Below are 19,234 nucleotides of genomic sequence, written 5' to 3'. Positions count from 1 at the left end.
GTCCTAGTGAGTCTTCCCATTTTTAACTTTTCATTTTTAACCGATAGCTTTATCCTGGATCCTTAGGTTATAATTCCACAATGCATGTATTTTCTTCAGCCACACCCAGCCCCAGTGACACAGTTAATGTGTGATCAGTGCCACCAGTTCCATGTAGCTTTACACTCTAAACCTCCAGCAAACACAGAGTTACTCTACATACATTTACACACTGTACTGCCCCCATGCAGCCAATCACTAAATAACCTATCAAATCCCGTCTCTGGTCTCCCCAGAGCCTAAAGTCATACCCAGCCCCACTGACACTGTTAGTTTCATGTAGAACTAGACCACCAAGTATTAACCAACACAGCAGTTCCATGCTGGTCTCCACAGTGACTAAGGCCATGTCCAGCCTAACTATTACATTTAATGCATGTTCAGTGGCACTGCTTCCATTTGCATTATGCATTTCAACGTCTAGCCTGGACTCTCCTCACCCACAACCACTGACTAGTCCCTTCAGCACTTTCCAATGATTACTTCACAGCTACATTTAATTTACACATCTTAAAACCAAATTCCATAAACAAAGATGTGACGGTGAGCTGTTACAAACAGGACCAACAAAATTGACTTTCCATAGACTTCCGCACTTCATAATTTGAGAAAATAACTCTTGCTGTTTGGTGTCTTTACACTTAAATGAGACACACTAAAACACTATATAAAACAAATTAGAACCAGTTTAAGATACTCTGACTATTGTCATACACTTTTTAATATTGTTCCATAAAATATTGAGCACCACTGTGGAACAGCATTATCCAATCAGGTTCCATCAGGCGTGGTTTGAAAGGACAGTAGCACAGGTGGGGGAGCACATTTTTTGAGCTACTCTTCTATTATATAAATAAAAGCCCAAAGGAATCTACACTCAAATAATCTGAGCTGTACAAAAAAGATAAATAAATAGTACTAAAAAAATGTATAGCAAATTTAAATATTATAAACAAGATTCTGAAATCACCCCTACTTCGAGTGCTGCTCTGTTACTTTAACTTACATGGATGTAGGACTCAATATGTTTTAAAGAGCTCAGACACTGCAGGTGGCCAAACAAGGTTGTAAGGCAATAGGACAGAACAGGACCATGTGACTTTTGCCAGCCAATGAGATTTTGAGTCATGAGACCTGAAAGTTTAATTGAGTCATGAAGTTTAATTAGTTTGTCATTTGCTTCTTTTCAAATCGTCTCCTCCGAGGTCTGAACGTGACTCTGCAATAATGATACCAGTCTGGATACTTATATTTTTTGAGCTACAAGACATGTATCTTGTACCAGTGTTTATAAATACATCTGTTACTGTACTTTATGATGTTGGATTAATAATCAATATACATTATTTGCTTTGGATAAACTTTTGTCCACATTTTAAACATTTTTTATAGGTCCTGTTCAAACTACAAATGCTGCTAAAGAAGCTGTCATAAATGTACCTGGAAAAAATATCTATCTTACCTGTACATTGAAAGTGACATCACGTGATGCTGTTTACATTTGGTAGAAGCAGAAGACTGAACCAGGAGCCTCAGCAAGTAGGAAGAATGCAAACAAATAAACAGGCCATATTTTCTTCTCCATTCAACAACTCCAGATTTACAATGATGTGGATTAACAGCGCAAACGTTTTGACTCTTCAAAATGCTAGGACACATGATGAAGGAACTTATTTCTGTGGAATACCAGAAGCAACAACGGTTCATTTTTTCGCTGCTACCTTCATCAATGTGACAGGTTTTATTTTAAACTTCTTAACACTGGATTATGAGTAAAGCACCAAACACTTATTGTTTTAATGTCAATGCCACAGATGTTTTTTGAAGATAATTAAAATCCTGAATAAAAGAGTTTTCAGTCTATAAACTGCAAAATGATATAAAATACACAACTTGAACTTGTTCAAGCATGTGAGGGAACCCAATATGAACTAAGAGCTGACACTGTTTGTGTTTTATTGACCAGGACAAAAACCCAACCTAACAGAGCCTGACAGTGCAGGACAGTGCAGGTTGGATTTCTCAAAAACAAAAAAATTCAAGCAAGAACTTTGTGTCTCTTTTCTTTAAATAAAATTTAACATAAAATAATCATTATCATTCAAGGTTCTATATGATAGTCACAAGTCACAAAAATGTAGTACAGTCATCTGAATATCACCAAGGAAAACTAAGATTGTACAGTATTTGTGTTATATTCATCAGGACATCAAGAGTAATACACATCAGTGAATAAAAATTCAGCATTAGAGTCAGTTCCCCAAGGAATAAGAGCATTAGATTCAGTTTTCCCAAGGAAAGATTCTCTGTAAAACAAAAAAAACAATATATTGCTATTGTATATATCTTCTTCTTCTTCTTCTTCTTCTTCTTCTTCTTCTTATTATTATTATTATTATTATTAGTAGTAGTAGTAGTAGTATTGTTATTAATAATAATTATTTATTTATTTATTTATTGCATAGCTTTGTGGTTAACATCTGCCATCATTGTAGCATACCGTGATTCTCAGGCTAAAACAGCTATACATCTTAATATTTATAAAAAAATGTTTTACAGTAAATCTTGCTGTGAACTGCCTTGGAGCAGTGCTGGGAGTGTGTGTGTGTGTGTGTGACTTTTATCATGGCTCAAGCCGTAAGCTTTTGTAAGATGAAAAATTCTGAACACGGCAATGGTAAGTGTTCATAAATGGCTCAACCTATTCTCATTCATGACTTCATACTTTTATTATGTTTGAGAAGTTTTGAAATTATTCATAGGAATTAAAAAAAAAACAAACAAAAAAAAACCTGGCATACAGGTACTTTTCACCGTTCCAATTACATTTCATTCTGTATTCTTTCCCTAACCACAGTGAGACCTCAACAAGGTAATGATGGAGAAGACCACCAATAATGTACAACTTGCGCAGTTGTGCTTTTTTGCCATTAAATATATAAATATAATACTTAGCAACTAGCCAATCATAGATATGACAATGGTAGATGTTACATTAGCCACTGATTTTAATTAGCATAATATGGCATGCCTACTATAAGAGAAAAGTCCAGATTTGAAAGTAAGGATATCTATTTAGTGATGTGGGTCTACCCTGATAAAATATGCTGTAGCTCACATTATGTACATTTGTTTCATTGCTTTGTGTCAGACAAAACAGGTATAGAGAATGGCATGTCAAGATCAGAATGACATGCTACTATAATATTAGTCTAATGATAAACAGTATTAACATCTCTAAATCTTAAAAAAAAACAAAAAAAAAACAAAAAACTATTTACTGCCTTTTATAGATTTAAATCTATGACATTTTACTAAGAATGTTTCTGGCTCTGCTCAGCTCAGCTTCCTCTGGTTCATATCTGTGGTGCTGATATAGCTGATATTTTTAGCTGTAGTCCAATTACCATGTTATTCTACGCTTGTGGTAGCTCAGTGCTTAAGGTACTTGACTTTTAATCAAAAAGTTGCCAGATCAAGCTCCACCATTGCCAAGTTACCACTGTTGGGCCCCTGAGCAAAGCCCTTAACTCTCAAGTTGTATTGAGTCATAATATTAAGTCGCTTTAGATTAAAAGCATCAGCTAAATGTTTCACTATACCTGGATCAGTTTTAAGTGAACCACATTCACCCAGTTGAGTTGCATTTTTTAAATTATTTTTTGCCTATAGGTACAACTTCCCTTGTTTGTGTGAAAGAGTTCTGTTATGCTGCATTACAGGTCTCTGAGGACAAGATGCAGAAAACGGCATCAAGAAAATGTTACACCCATGTGAGATTCTGGCCTGTTTGAGAACAGGCCAGTGTACTGTTCAGTTCAGTACATAAAATAAAATAGATTATACTGAGTGGAAGTATAGTCCATAGTGTGGGTATAATATTACTACTTTCTCAAACTCTTTTAGTTATCTTGCCAATACAGAGCGTTTCTTCAGACTTAGTTTTCTCCCTGTGCTGTATGGCTATAGGACTAGTTTCTTGTGCACCCCACATGCTGGTATGAGTATAAAACTAAAAATGTGTTAAAAACAAGTTTTATTTATTTTCTATAAGATTCTGATTGCTGTAACACTGGTATGTTTTTCACAAAATCTTTTACAAGCAATTAAAAAACATAACATTCCAAAATAAAACATATAGAGTCAAAAATAAAAATAAATTAAAAGAAAAATGTCATGTATCATAAGAAAACAAAACTGTAGTACTATAGTAACAAATACAGGCTTGTTCAATTTCTCACACTCACAAATGACACATCATAAGCAATTCCTGTAATTCATCCTTCAGCCCCTGGCCAGACATACCACACTCTCCCATCTGAGAAAAAAGCCTGTCTGTCTGTACATGTCCCAGTTCACCAACAAACACAGACAAATATAAATACACCATCTTGTGTTTACACTTGCATGTATATGTGGATAATCCCCATCTCTATTGGCATGCATGCCCAAGTGTACTTTGGTGGTACAGCACAAGTGCTTTGCTAATCTGGTTGGCTTGCAAGAAAACTGGATGTGTGATACTGACAACAGGAAGTGTAGTGAAAAAACACACTCAGGCCAACACCAGTCAAATGGGTAATTCTAAAACTAAATTTATTGACCTAAGATGTACAAGTTGATCAATTGTGTTTGCATTTTACTTTCTGTACTGTTTTCTATGAAGACTGCAGTACCAGGTGTGTGTATGTTGCAGCCAGTTTCAGTTTCCCCCAAAGACACTGTAAGACCCCTTATAAGACCCTCATGAAACTGTCACTGCCCTGAATCACCACTGACATTCCATCTTAGTCAAAGGCTTAATCTAGAAAAAACACCAGGCTCTGAAGGGGTGTAAACCAATTTAAAACTGCTTTCTAAAAAACAGGACAGTCAGAATTTGAATCTGTTACGTCCTTGAGAATTTACGAGTTTGTTCTTTGTGCTATAGTGTTTTAAGATTTGTTAAAGGATACCCACACAAGGGCCCACTATAAGAAAATCAGTGAGCTGCAGATATGACTCATCGTTACACCACGGACGACCTGATTGGCCAACGGAATAATTAACCTCTCTGTAAATACCTGTGTCACTAATTTGTTGGTGCCCCGTGGTATTTTGGTCAGTAGTCACCATGCATGCCACGGTAGATGCAGCTCTGAGTTTGTACTGTCACTGTCAGTTGTTGATTCTTTGAGATTGTGGTATTAAGTATGAATGGTCCCTTTTTCTGTCCCAGATTCTTTGAATAGGACCTTAGGAGTTAGTACTTTTCTGTCTAGCGAAGTTCTTGGATAGAGCTTTAGGAGTGTACGTGATCTTTATAGGCTTTATGCTCAGGGCCTCAGTGCTTAGATGTAATGCTGTCGAATTGATACAGACAGTTTCAAAAGGAGGACAGAGAGTCATATTTACATATATTCAATTTCCAGAAACTTTGAATATTGTTCTATTCTTTTTGTTTGGAGTTGTAGTGGTGGGTGCCGTGTTCTTTTTGCCTTGTTGTATTTCTGTTTTTGTGAGGATCTTGGGAATTCTGTTGTCCAATGAGATGTTAACTGAGTGCAGCAAGAATTTTGTTTATTTTGAATTAGTAATATTTAATTCCTCATCCCCCTTATTAATGTAGACCTGACTGAATTTTTAGATCATTTTTAGGACTTTATACGGGACCAACAAAAGTGACATAACAAAGACTCCTACAGTTCATAATCAAAATAATATTTTTCTTGTTGTTTTGTCTCTTATTGTAAAATTAAATATGGGACAACATACACAATAAAACATTTTTAAACTACTCTGACTGTTGTCATACACTTTTCGGTAGCATTCCATAAAATAGTGAATGCCACTGTGTTACAGCATTAGCCAATCATGTTCCTTCTGGCATGGATTGATTGGGCAGTAGCACAGGAGGAATGTGTGTACATTTTTTTAGTGACTCTACTATTGGCTATAAAAAAACTCTCAGCTGTAAAAAAAAGAACACTGAAAGAACACTCCTATCACTCTGGATAAGATTGTCTGCCAAAAGAATAAAATAATGTACTCGGATGTTGGTTAAAAACATGTCATAAAAGAGATCAGGCACTGATAGTTGCCAAACAAGGTTGTGAGACAATAACAGAACAGGACCATGTGACCTTTGCCAGCCAATAAGATTTTAGATCATGAAACTGTGACATTCGGAGGCAAAGCAGGATGCGGGGACGAGCCGTATATGACACACCGAAACGTTTTATCCTAAACATAGACAAAGATGTGGTTAACAAGCTAACCTGGTTCAAACAACGACAAAACTAGTATGTAGACAAAGGACTTATATACATACACACTAATGACACACAACAAGGAGCAGGTGTGAAACACAAGGAGGGCGTGGTCATGCAGACGAACACACATGCACACACAGGGAGACGTTTGGGGAGAGTGGCCGTAACGTGACAGAAACACAAAAGTTGATAAAGTTTATTTAGTCTTGTCAGTTTCTACTTTCAAACCATCTCCTCTGAGGTCAGAGCGTTATGCAGGAATTATGGTACCAGTCTGGTTACTTATTTTTGAGCCTCAAGACATGTACAGTTCCAAATCTTTACTAATGTTCATAATTAAATGTGTTACAGTACTTTGATGTTGGTTTAATATATTTTATATATTTTACAATATTTATTGTAGGTGGGCTCACCTTTTATACATTTTCTTCATAACCATTTTTATTTTTCATAAAAACTTGGCCAGGTTGCAATTTTGTTCTCCAAACCATACATTATTCAATGTATGCAAATTGATGTTCAATACTTACACCAACCTGTTTTTGGTACCATTATGTTTATTCTATATGACCAGCTGACCATATTGGTTCTTCCAGTGATGTCCATATTGTTTCTTCCCTTGCTTTGCCGGTCTGTCCTGTCCTTGAATCAAGGCTCCCCCTTTGATAGAGGCCCCTAGAGGCCTGTCAAAAAGGCCTCCTGAGGATTTACTTTGAAGCCTACAGAGGCCTTTCCTGCATGAAACCAGTTTATTCTGGACCATCCCTATTTTCCTCCTTACAATATCTTTTTATTACCTCACTATTGTGGTGGAGAAGCATGGGACATGCAACACTGCACTGCTGTAGAGGAGGAGAAGAAGGCAACTCACTGTCTCTGTGTTTAAGACTAGTAGTCGTATTCTAAATAAGGATGAGAATGACAGTTGTTCATTCTCACAGCCATATGATGCTGAAGAGCTGCACTTATGCTGCAATTCATTTCAATGAGAGGAAAACCAAAAGAGGGCAGGTGAAGAGAGGACAGCCTGAAGACAGCATGTACTCTGAAGTGAAAAGTTCAGCTCTTACTGGCTATCATCTAGATTATTAGCTCTCTTCCTTTCTATAATCCTAAATGAAGTCTGGATACATTATCTCCTTACTGGCACATTCAGTGTTGTAAAGGAGGTGCTGTGTAACTCTGTAATCTCTAAATCTATTTCCTGTACATCTGCTTTCTGATATTTAAGATATGTTATGTTTCTGCTGGTTCAGTCCAACTTCAACAATAAAGTGCCACATTTGTCTTAGAGAACCACTGTGCTTGTCACGATCAGTCCCTCCCGGGTTCCGTGTTCCGTATTTTCCCTGTCTTGTGTTTTTTAGTTTTGTTCCATAGTTTCGTTTTCTCCTCCCCTCATTTGATTTTCAACACCTGTCCCTTGTTTAGTTCATGCATTTAAACCGTGTCTTGATCCCTGTGTTTTTGCTGTTCATTGAATGTGTTTGTATGCTTGTGTTGGTTAGTACTCCTTGTATCCTAGCTTTTGTGTTTCTTTGTCCTGAGTTTTCCCTAGCCTTTGTTATAGCCTGCTTCCCCTGTTTGCATATGTGTTTGTTTTGTTTATCATTTATTTTCAGACTCTCTGTATTGGTACTATGCCCCTGGACTACGACTACAACTCTGATTTTGGATTTGCCCCTAATAAATCTCGCTCTTCTCCACACCTGCATCCGCCTCCTTACTGCTCACCATTACAGGTACCATTATGTTCAAACTGAACTACTTTAATTTTTTTTAAATGCGATCTTACTTTACTTACTTTACTTATCTTACTTTTCCGGTGATGTCCATATTATTGTTTTTGGTGCTAGGCCAGGATGTCCCGTCCTTGAACCTAGGCTCCCCCCTCGAGTGGGGCCCCTAGAGGCCTCTCAAATAGGCCTACAGAGGATTTATGTTGAAGTCTACAGAGGCCTTTCCTGCATGAAACCAGTTTATTCTGGACCATCCATCCTTTTCTGCTTACATCTTTTTATTATCTCATTTCCCCCCTTTAATAACTTTTGTCAGGAACCCACTATAACCAGCCTTTTTGTTTGCAACCTCTCAATGATGCACTTATAATGATGTAGTGTTTTAATAGTTTGATTATATACTGTGTATGTATATATGTATAAATATTTATTTATATATATATATATATATATATATATATATATATATATATATATATATATATATATATATATATATATATATATATAATAGGCTGTTTGATAATAATAATATTATTATAGCTGACAAATATTGATGTAAACTATTTTTATTACATAAAAATGTACCTATTATTCATTCCTTCTTACCGATACCTGGTATCCAAGGTGGCTATCTATCTAATCATCATCAGATAGGAGGCAGGATCGTTGAGTCGTTCCTTCTACTATATACACACAATTTTCACTATGTCATATCTCATGTAAATAATGTTTTTACACTTCATAATATTACTAATACTGGAAAACAAAAGTAACTGGGAAATGCAAGGTATTTAAGAACAAAAAACAAAATAAGATAGAATAAAAACATAAACCACCACCATCAAGTAGGAACTGAATTTATATACTGACAGCAAGACAAGACAGTATTACCATCACTCATCATGAATGGCCATGTTAAATATTTTATCTAACCACTACATTAAGCAAAAACAACCTAATGTCTGTAAAAAAACAAAACAAAAAAAAAACTGAAAATAGAATGAGGCATCAATGAAAAGTCAAATAAAAAAAAGACTAAAACAAAGAAAAAGTCATTATGTATTCAGAGTAAAGAAATAATAACAAAATAAAAAACAAGAAAAAGCCATCATGTAGCCTCCATGCTCCTCATTTCCCCAAATATCAAATACACAAATTTAAAGACATAATTTGGTAAGTGGTGACACATAACATTAACAGTGAACATAAACACACAACACTAACGATAGCATAGGCTATACAAACAATAACATGGGCTACACAAACATGGATACTAATGTTACGCTAACAAACTATGACCAACACTGAAGCATGCACTGATGGATGTTTAAATAGATGAACAAACACTCAACGTTAAACCCCGTTCAGGTGTGTGGCTACAAACAAGAGTGAGCCGCCCCTGCACGCGGCAGGTTGTACCATGTGACTTGTGGGGTGGGGAGCATCCCGTGACACAAACTATCAAAGTAGGCAGAGGAAGGGAGTAGCAAGGCAAGCCACACAAAGACCAAATGTATAACTGAAACAAAACATCATGGCAAATAAGTTGTGGCTGAGATGGTGAACTGCTGATACCCAACATACATTTGAGTTGACACCAATTTATCCACTATACATATAATCAAACCTCTAATACAAGGAATGAGACAACTCCCACAGAATGCCAGCAAAACAATTCCTACCACTATGCTAGTTAAGACAGACATAATGATACCCTTCCATTTTCCAAACAAGCTATCAAACTGTCCATTGATACTTGTATCGCCCCCAGAGTTCCTGGCGACTACTTTTCTCAAAGATTCCAGTATGAACAGTGCTACAGTAAAAGAACCACTCAAATCTGTGTTATTTGGAATGAATGTACAGTGGGATTCACCAAACAGAACACAAACACCTCCCTTTTCTGCTAATAACATACCCAGTGCCATCCGATTCTGCCAGGTCATTAATGAAGTAGCCTGTAATTGTTCAGCCACAGCTGATAATGCATTATGAGTATGATTAATGAAGTGCTGTTGATTATATTATATGTAGTTTATCCAATCAATATTTTGTTTATATTAACCCATCAAAGAATTGATTCGAGTCCTGCAGCAATCTGATGTATGGCCTTAAATTAATCTGAAACACCCCTAAGAACTCCAGTAGCATCAAGGTGTACTTTATCATTGAAACCTATTGGTACTACAGCACGTTTTCAGTGTGATGAGGTATTTGTTGAGCATAATGATGGGTTTCTGTTAATGCAGATTCTGGTGCTGGAGTCATAGAGAATGACACTATTAGCATAACTCAGGCACATAGACCTGTCCATTTGGCTGCTAGGGTCACATATGTCCTCTTATTTCCACATACCCAATAAACATCAGAAACCACTACACCATCCCAATAATTAGTGATTTGGCCATGACTAGGTGAAATTCTCGCGTATGTAATTTTACCAGTCACACTATCAGAATACTCGGGGGTACCATTTATACCATACACACGACTAGGAGCATGATCTGAAATCCAAATCATTTCACACTTCTCTGAAAAATTTCCCATTTTAAGACCTGTTCCTCCCGTACTATAAAAACAATCTGGAAATATTGTAGTGTTTAGACCCACTGTACCTGTATATAAGTTTCATTACTTCCTACAGTATGACATGGGTGAAAGGATACTATTATGCCTATTGAAGAAGCGCGTGCATTCTGGCCTACTTATTGAAGCATAATGGACGCAGCCTTTATGCATCTGACACCAGAAGGCGCATGGCATCCCCCTAACGTAGGTGGAGGAGTTGAAAGGAAGAGGCCAAATGATTGACTTAATTTTCCCTTTAGCTCATGCAATGCAGCTATCTTTTTTAACGGTATGAGCAGCATAACTAACATATGATAACCGTGCATTATCTGGATGTTTAAATGCAGTATGCAGCTTTTGCTGCTGCAAAATTGTGAGTGGATTTTGCATGGAGGAGGCAACACTGCCTTTACAATGTACATACCTCTGGGCACCTGTCTGCTTGGTGTAGTTAAGAGTACTTGTGTGATTCAAGTCCTCTATAACAGTGAGATTATCACAGCCAGATTATTACAATCAACTGGGTTCCTTCTGTGTGAAAACCAAATAGTGGAAACAATGACAGTACAAATAAAAACCAAATGAAACAATATGCAGTTCATTCTTCTCACCCAATTGAGTCCATCAAAAACCTTTTGAAACTTCATGATTGACTCAATAGTTCTTGATGTACCTGTAATCAAATCATCGTAGGATGTTCAATGGAGACACTATTGCTGGTTCTAGGCTCTCAGACTTGTGTTATCTGCGTTGGAGTCTGAATGACTGTTTACCAGCCATAGTCAAGACTCTTAACTTGAATCCTCACTGTCTGTAAGTGGTCAAGTGACACTTCGAGTTACTGGTATGGAATGTCCACTAGGTCAGTTGCAGGAACATGTGGTTGTTGCTCTGTGCACTGCACTAGTCTCAATAAATCTAGGACCCGAAAACAATGATGTAAATGAATCCGCACATTACGTCCTTCCACCTTTACAGTAGTGGGTGTTACTAGTATCACTTTAAAAGGTTCTTCATATCTGGGTCCTTGTCAATCTCTTTTGAAAGTCTTCACATACACATAGTCTCCTGTTAATATTTATTTCAGTCCCTCTGCAATTTCTTGGTCATGTCCTTCAGTTGCACCATTTACTTGTGTGAAGATCTCTTTATGGATCTTTGTTTTGCACTTAACGTATTCCCCCAGTTCACCTTGCATCTGCTCTATGTTAGGTCCTTTAGTTGATCCCCTTAAATAAGTAACAGGCATAGGGTGTCTCATGAGCATCTCATGTGGAGTGAGATGAATATCACAATTAGTTGTTATTCTCATGCTCATTAAAGCTTATGGTAAGACATTTAGCCAATTAATTTTCTGTTTGCTATCAGCACATTATTTTTCCTTTTAGGACTCCATTTTGACATTCAATTATGCCTTGTGATTAAGGATGATAAATACATCCCAGTCTGTACCTAACTGTGTGTATGATAGTGACATACACATATGTATGTGCATGTGTGTGGGTGTCCTGGCAGCACCTACCCCTAAAGTACGAGGAGGTTGTGTGTGTGTGTGTGTGTTTGTGTGTGTGTGTGTGTGTGTGTGTGTGTGTGTGTCGGGGGGGGGGTCTCGATCCCACTCCCGTTTGTGCTCTCTCTCTGATGGCTCCCTCACACTTCTCTGTGTATCAGCAAAAAGCCTACTGCAACTCCCTGCTATAAGAAAAGTCATTACTATACTAGCAATTCCCAACATTTACACTTGCTGCATACATTTAAATCATTCAGTTATGCTCCTCACTTCCTGTGTGTCTCTAGAATGATTGTGTTAGTTCTGGGGCAAGTGTAAGCATGATGCATCATATGTATAATGCCTTACAATCGGCGTTCATGTTCCCTAATCACTTTATAAGCATCAAGTGTGCATGTCATAACAGCCTCTAGCTTTCAGTTAGGTCTCAATGGTTCTTTTTTTCACAGCATATCAAAAATCAATTTTTCTAATTTCATGCTGCCGCTCAAAAAAACATCTGGAAGCTTTTTTTTTTTCTCTTTCCCACAGGTTTTCTGAAGTAAGTGTTATTTATTGCGTTCGTTTGCTGCGTGTGTTCCAGGTTCACTACCAGGATTTCGCCCATTTGAGACTTCGTCCCATTCCTCGCCCGGTTTTCATGTCAACTGCTTCAGCTAATTAATGGCAAGAAAAAGAAAGGAGGAAGAGAAGAGAGAAGTGAGACAGCTTTGTTAGTTTGGAGTTTGTTTGTTTGGCTGTGATTGAAATTTTGTATGAGTTTGTGTAGGACCTTGTTTTCACCATTTTTTGGCCTTCGTTCTTTAGCTTCTCCCCTCCTGCTTTAGCTACTGTGTATATTTGAGTATATTTATAGATAGTGTAGAGTGTGTAAATATTGTTCTGTTTGGTACTTTGGTGTTGGATCCTGGTGGTGGTGGTGGCCTGGGTCACTCCTGTAGACATTGTACCAGTAAGATTGTTTGTACTTAATATCCACTGTGAAACACATCAAAAAGGAGGCGTCCATTTATGCTCCCGCTTGTTTTGTTGCTGTTCACTTTTTACAACTTACATTCTGTTAGCCGTTTACATTTCTATTTCCTTGTTACGGCCTCATAGGCTAGACGGGGTCATGACAAAAGATGTTCATAATCCTAACATTGACTTTTTCAGTTCATAATCACAGAATATAATAATTGCTGTTTTAACCCTTTCTCTAAAATTAAATATGAGAAAAAACGCTAAAAACTTTTCAAGTTACTCTGTTGTCATACACTTTTCAACAGTGTCATGTTCCTTCAGGTTTGGTTTGAAAGGACAGTAGTATAATAAACATTTGGAGTAAGTTTGAATACTGTAAACAAGAATGTCATATCACCCCTTTCTTCGAGTGGTGCTCTATTATTTTAACTTACATGGATGTTGGGCTCAACATGTTTTAAAGAGATCAGACACTACAGTTGTGCAAACATTGTTGATAGACAACAGGACAGAAAAAGCCTTGTGACATTTTCTAGCCAATGAGATTTTGAGTCATGAGACCAGAAAGCTCATGAAATGTATTTATTTTGTCAGTTGCTTATTTTCAAACCGTGCCCTCTGAGGTCTAGCCATTACACTGCAATGATGATATCAGTCTGGATACTTATATTTTTTCTCTACAAGACGTGTATGGTTACAAATTTTGACCAGCATTTAGAATTACATTTGTTACAGTTCTTTCTGATATTGGATTAATAATCAGTATGTATTATTTATTTTGGATTCAATTTTCTACACATTGTTTTCTTATTAATTCTGGCTCGGTTTCATTTTATAGGTCCTGTTCAAACTACAAAGCCTTTTAAATGAGCAGTCCAGACTGAACCTGGGAAGAATATCACTCATTACTGCACATTTAAAGAAAACACTGATTGCTTTTGGTTCAAGCACAAATGGCAGCAGGAGATTCAACAAGTAGGACAAGTGCATAAAGATAAAGACGGGATACTTTCATTTCCATTCAACAACTCCAGATTCATAATGAAGTGGAAGGATGACAGAATCTCTCTGACTATTCTAAATGCTACTGAAGAAGATGAAGGATTGTACTTCTGTGGAGTGACAGACAGAACAAAGTTTAACTTCACCTCTGCTACATCAACTTTGACGGGTGATTAAAAGATGCCTTTAAAACTTCTTTACATTTAAAACTGGATTTTAACTGAAGCACAAAATATATAATCTTAAAGTCAGAGCCACAGTTATTTTCTTTATTAGGGAATTTAAAAAATAAATAAAATGATTTTTATAATCTGTTTAGTATTTATATAGTGTTTATAAAGACTTCAAAGTGCTGTAAGAAACACATTTTATACTGCTAATTCTTCAGTAGTGCAGTTTTGTTTTGTTTTTTTTGTTGTTTTTTTTTAATAAAGCAAGTGTGTTTTTACATGTGAGGGAAACCAAGTTGATTTAAGACCTGATACTGTTTTTATGTTTTATTGATGAGTGCATACAGAGTTAACCCCCCAAAAAGCTTGATAATGTAGGAACAGGGTGTGATCCATCAAACTCAGCTTATTCAAGCAAGTCTCTTCATGTAGCTTTGCTTTAAATAAAATAACTCATCAAAGAAGCCACCCCTTTAAAATTATAGCTACACACATTTTAAAGAGCTGCCAGAAAATAACCTACTTTAACCATATAAATGACAGTATGATAAACTTAGAGTTTAGAATATTTGTTTTATATTTATCAGGATATCAAGGATTATACACATCAGTGCATCAACATTCAGAATTAGAATCAGATCCCCAAGCAACAGTGGACTCGAGCCTTATTTTGTCTAGTACAGAATTATGTGCACACACACACACAAATGTATGATAACATGATGTGCTGTTTTGAGGATCAAAAATTCAGAGTACAAGGATAGACTTTTTATGCGAAAAATTGCATATGTGTAGGCAGAGAAAAGTAAACTTCATTTAAACTTTTACATCTTCATTCTAATTCATCGTATAGCTACAGTATGTGGTTAACGTCTGAAATCATGGTCACATACCACACACTTCACTTTAATTTGTATATTCAATTATTTTATAAAGATTGTTCTGCAGTAAAGCAGTAAAGTAAAGGTCCTGTAGAGATCGGTCTTGGAGCAGTGCTGGGAGTGTGTGTGGCTGTTATCATTGTTCAAGCCATAATCATTTTAAGATGAAAAGCTCGGAATACAGCAACGGTAAGTGTTCATAAAGGGCAGGGTGCTTGAACTATTCTAATTCATGACTTCTTACATAATGACTTCATACATGTTTTATCTTTAGGAAAAATTGAAAATATTGATTTTAAAAAAATCAGCAATAATTTTGATTTAGAGGTATACTTAACTCATAGTTAAATATAGAAATATTTATGATGCTTAATAACATATTAGTCATTAAAATCTGCAGCTGCCATATTTGTGATGCAGCCCTACCTTGATAAAATCTGCTTTATTTTGTATTATGTGCATTTCTTTAATTGCTTTGTTACAGATATAGCAGGTGATGTAAAGATGAACTTTAGTAATGTTTGTCTAATCACAGTCTAATCTACAATCATAAGATCTGGGAGTTTTAAAAAGCAGTTTACTGCCATTTATATATTTAAGTCCATGACATCTTTTACTAAGAATGTTTCTGGCTCTGCTCAGCTCAGCTTCCTCTTTTTCATATCTGTGAGGAGGGCAGGTGAAGAGAGGACAGCCTGAAGACAGCATGTACTCTGAAGTGAATCGTTCAGCTCTTACTGACCATCATCTAGATTATTTGCTCTCTTCTTTTTTATTATTCAAAGTGAAGTCTGGTTACATTATCTCTTTACTGGCACATTCAGTGTTGTAAAGGAGTTGCTGTGTAATTCCGTAATCTCTAATTCTTTATTTTGCATTTATGTTGTATTTCTACTGGTTAATTTTATCTTCAACAATAAAGTGCCACATTTGTCTTAGAGAACCACTGTGCTCAAAACTGGGTGACTGATAAAGAATTTTCCACAATGATTTGAAGCCCCAGACATGGTAGTGTAGACAGGTGCATGTAATCAATTATTAGTAGATTGGAAATGAGAGAGGTGCAGTGTGTGTGTGTGTGTGTGTGTGTCTCAGGCTAGCTGCCTGGTGCACCATAAGAATAAATGGTGTATAAGAATATACGTAAGAATATATATATATATATATATATATATATATATATATATATATATATATATATATATATGTATTAGGGGTTCTATAGCCTGGCGTAAATTTCTTCAGAAATGAGGAAGTAGTTAGAACTTTGTTTTCTCACTTGTTTTCCAAGAGTCTCAAAACTCTTTGATGACAGTTATCGCTAAATGTCACGTCTGGTTGGCCATCCAGCAGGAGGGACAAATCCACTCCTGCTAGGGATCACACCACTTACCCTCACCCTTCCCAATCCCCTGCTTATTAATTATCTTCACCTGTTCCCTATTTTCAGTTTCAACCATTTAAACCCACAGGTCCCAGAAGACAGCGTTGCACATTAGTTGGCCACAGACCTGAGAGTCCTGACACATCGCCTCTCTGTCTTCTAAAAGAAAGATTGTTTTTTGTCTTGTCAGTGCTTCACATTGTTATTCTCCTGGATAATAAAGAGCACTTCCTTGCTACCCCGCCTTTTGCTTCCTCTGTGCCGACTACGTCACACTAAATCACTCTGACCTGCATTCAATCTCAGCTTTGTCCTGTGAATACCTGGCAGGAAGTAATTCTAGAGATGGATTTTACAATACTGTAATTAGGAACTCACTTCTCATAAATATCACACCTGCCATTCCCCTACTATTAACTACTGGCGTTTAGCGATTGTCCAGTATGTGGACTTGTGTGTACATTATGATAATTGTCACTTGTGTAATTTATTCTAATCCAAGCTTCCCTCAGGTGGTGTGTGCTGTGCCTCAGTAGACACACCACCTGGGAGGTATTTCTTGTTCTGTTCAGTTTTATTTTCATTACTTTAAAAAAATGTTTTAAAAAAGTTTACGTTGGAGACTCATGTTTTCTACCTTTATTTTTCTGCAAGTTCTTTGGCCATAATAGTAAAATAATGTTTACAAACCAATCTTAAATTATTACTCTCACTCACATGATTCATCAGCATATAGAACTCTGGGACATTGTGGGCAAATCTCCAATGAGACAGCTGTAGAAGACAGTGTAATCTGTTGTAAATTTAAAATCATCTAGACCTAAAACATGAGTAATAGGGCATCCATAGGTGGTTATGTGGATCTACTGATGACAACGTCAAGGTAAATCTTAATATTCAAGAGAGTAAACACAATTTGTCATCTGCTGCTGCAAAAAGTCCAATTACATGGGTCTCTACACAAATAATTTGGCTCCACATTTCCTAAGGGAGTGGTACAAGTGATGACCCCTTTGGTGCCATTAATGAGGATATATTGGGAGGTGGATGTTCCTAATATCTCTGTGCCCAAACTTGCCTTTTTCAATAACAAGAGAAGCAGTATCCTGTTGCGGGATAAGGGTTAACCAAACTTGATTCCCTCAGGACGAGAGGGCAGCATATGACCTTTTCCTCCCTGCTCCCCTCTTAGGTTGGTTACCATATCACCCCTCAGGATCAGGAGCTCTTTTACAATGCGATGCGTACATCCAAGTTTTCCTTCCTTAAGTCTTAACAGCGGTGTGAGTAGTCAGGAGAACCTGCGCTGGTCCCAGCCACCGTGGTTTGTTCCATTGGCTTTTTCTAAGGTCCTTAATCACCACCCAGTCCCCGGGCTTCAGGTCATGGAGTAGTCCATCTGCTTCTGCGCCTTCACCTGGAGCCAGATCTGAGAAAGAGATGCATGCAGTCTAATACAGTAAGAAAGCATGACGTCAGATATGGCTCCTTCCAGCTGGTTAAATGGTCCGAATCCTGCATTTGGTGGGCATCTGAACAGAATCTCATACAGGCTAAGACCGTGTTTTGCCTTGCGCACTATCCTTATGCTCATGAGCACCAGTGGGAGGGCCTTAGTGCACGTCAGGCCCGTCTCCTGACATGTTTTTGCTAATTTGGATTTGAGTGTGCCTTTTTCCCTTTCTACTGCTCCGCCAGTAGCGGGGTGGAAGGCACAATGCTGGCGCATGTCTATGCCATAGTATTTGCTTAGCATGTCTAATGCCTGATTCACGAATCGCTGGAGATTCTGTTGGGAATTCCCCACTTGGGAATAATTTCGGTCAACAAAGCTTTTGCCACCACCTCAACATCCTGCTTCCCTGTAGGAAACACTTCCACCCATTTAGAAAACATGCACACAATAACAAGGCAGTATTTTTTTCCCTTTGCTCGGTGTTAATTCTATGAAGTCCATTTGCAGTTGTTGGAACGGTTCTCGCGGTGGAGGGTGTCTGAGGCACTGATTGTCCTCGTCCTACATTGTTCTGTGCACATATAACGCACTGGCTACAAAATATTTTAGAATAAGTTGTAAACCCCTTTGTATAGCAATGTTTCATTATTTGTTGTGACATCCCCCTTTGCTCACGTGCATACACCCATGAGCAATGATAGCCATATAAAGAAACATGTAGTGTGGTAGGCAAGGTTTGCCATTGGGTCCATAAAATATGTTATCACTGAGAGTACATCCAGCCCTTTTCCAGGTGGCCTTTTCTTCTGATGAGTCACTCTGCTGCATTCAGGATATTTTGAGAGTGGGAGTAATGATAACTGACACAGCTTGCAGTGTCACTGGAAGCCTGGCAGCTCTTTTTTCGCTGCCAAGTCAGGGCAGTGATTCCCTTTTGACACTTTGTCTGTGCCTTTAGTATGGCCTGTGCATTTAGACACAGCTATAGCAGTTGGTAAGGTGATCACATCTAACATGGCCGCAACAAGGTGATGGTGCTGAATATGTTGCTCTGAACTACTGAGGAATTTTCACTGTTTCCAAATTATGCCAAAATCATGCACTACACCAAAGGCATATCCACTGTCTGTATAAATGGTGATGGTTTTATTTTTAGCAATTTTACAGGCCTCTGTTAGCATGATCAGTTCAGCTGCCTTGGCTGAATAATGTGAGGGGAGTGGTTCTCCTTTAACAGTACTATGTGCAGTGACTACTGCATACCCGAC

The sequence above is a fragment of the Electrophorus electricus genome, chromosome 12, assembly GCF_013358815.1.
Source record: "Electrophorus electricus isolate fEleEle1 chromosome 12, fEleEle1.pri, whole genome shotgun sequence".
Classification (NCBI taxonomy): domain Eukaryota; kingdom Metazoa; phylum Chordata; class Actinopteri; order Gymnotiformes; family Gymnotidae; genus Electrophorus; species Electrophorus electricus.
This window is presented reverse-complemented; position numbering follows the sequence as displayed.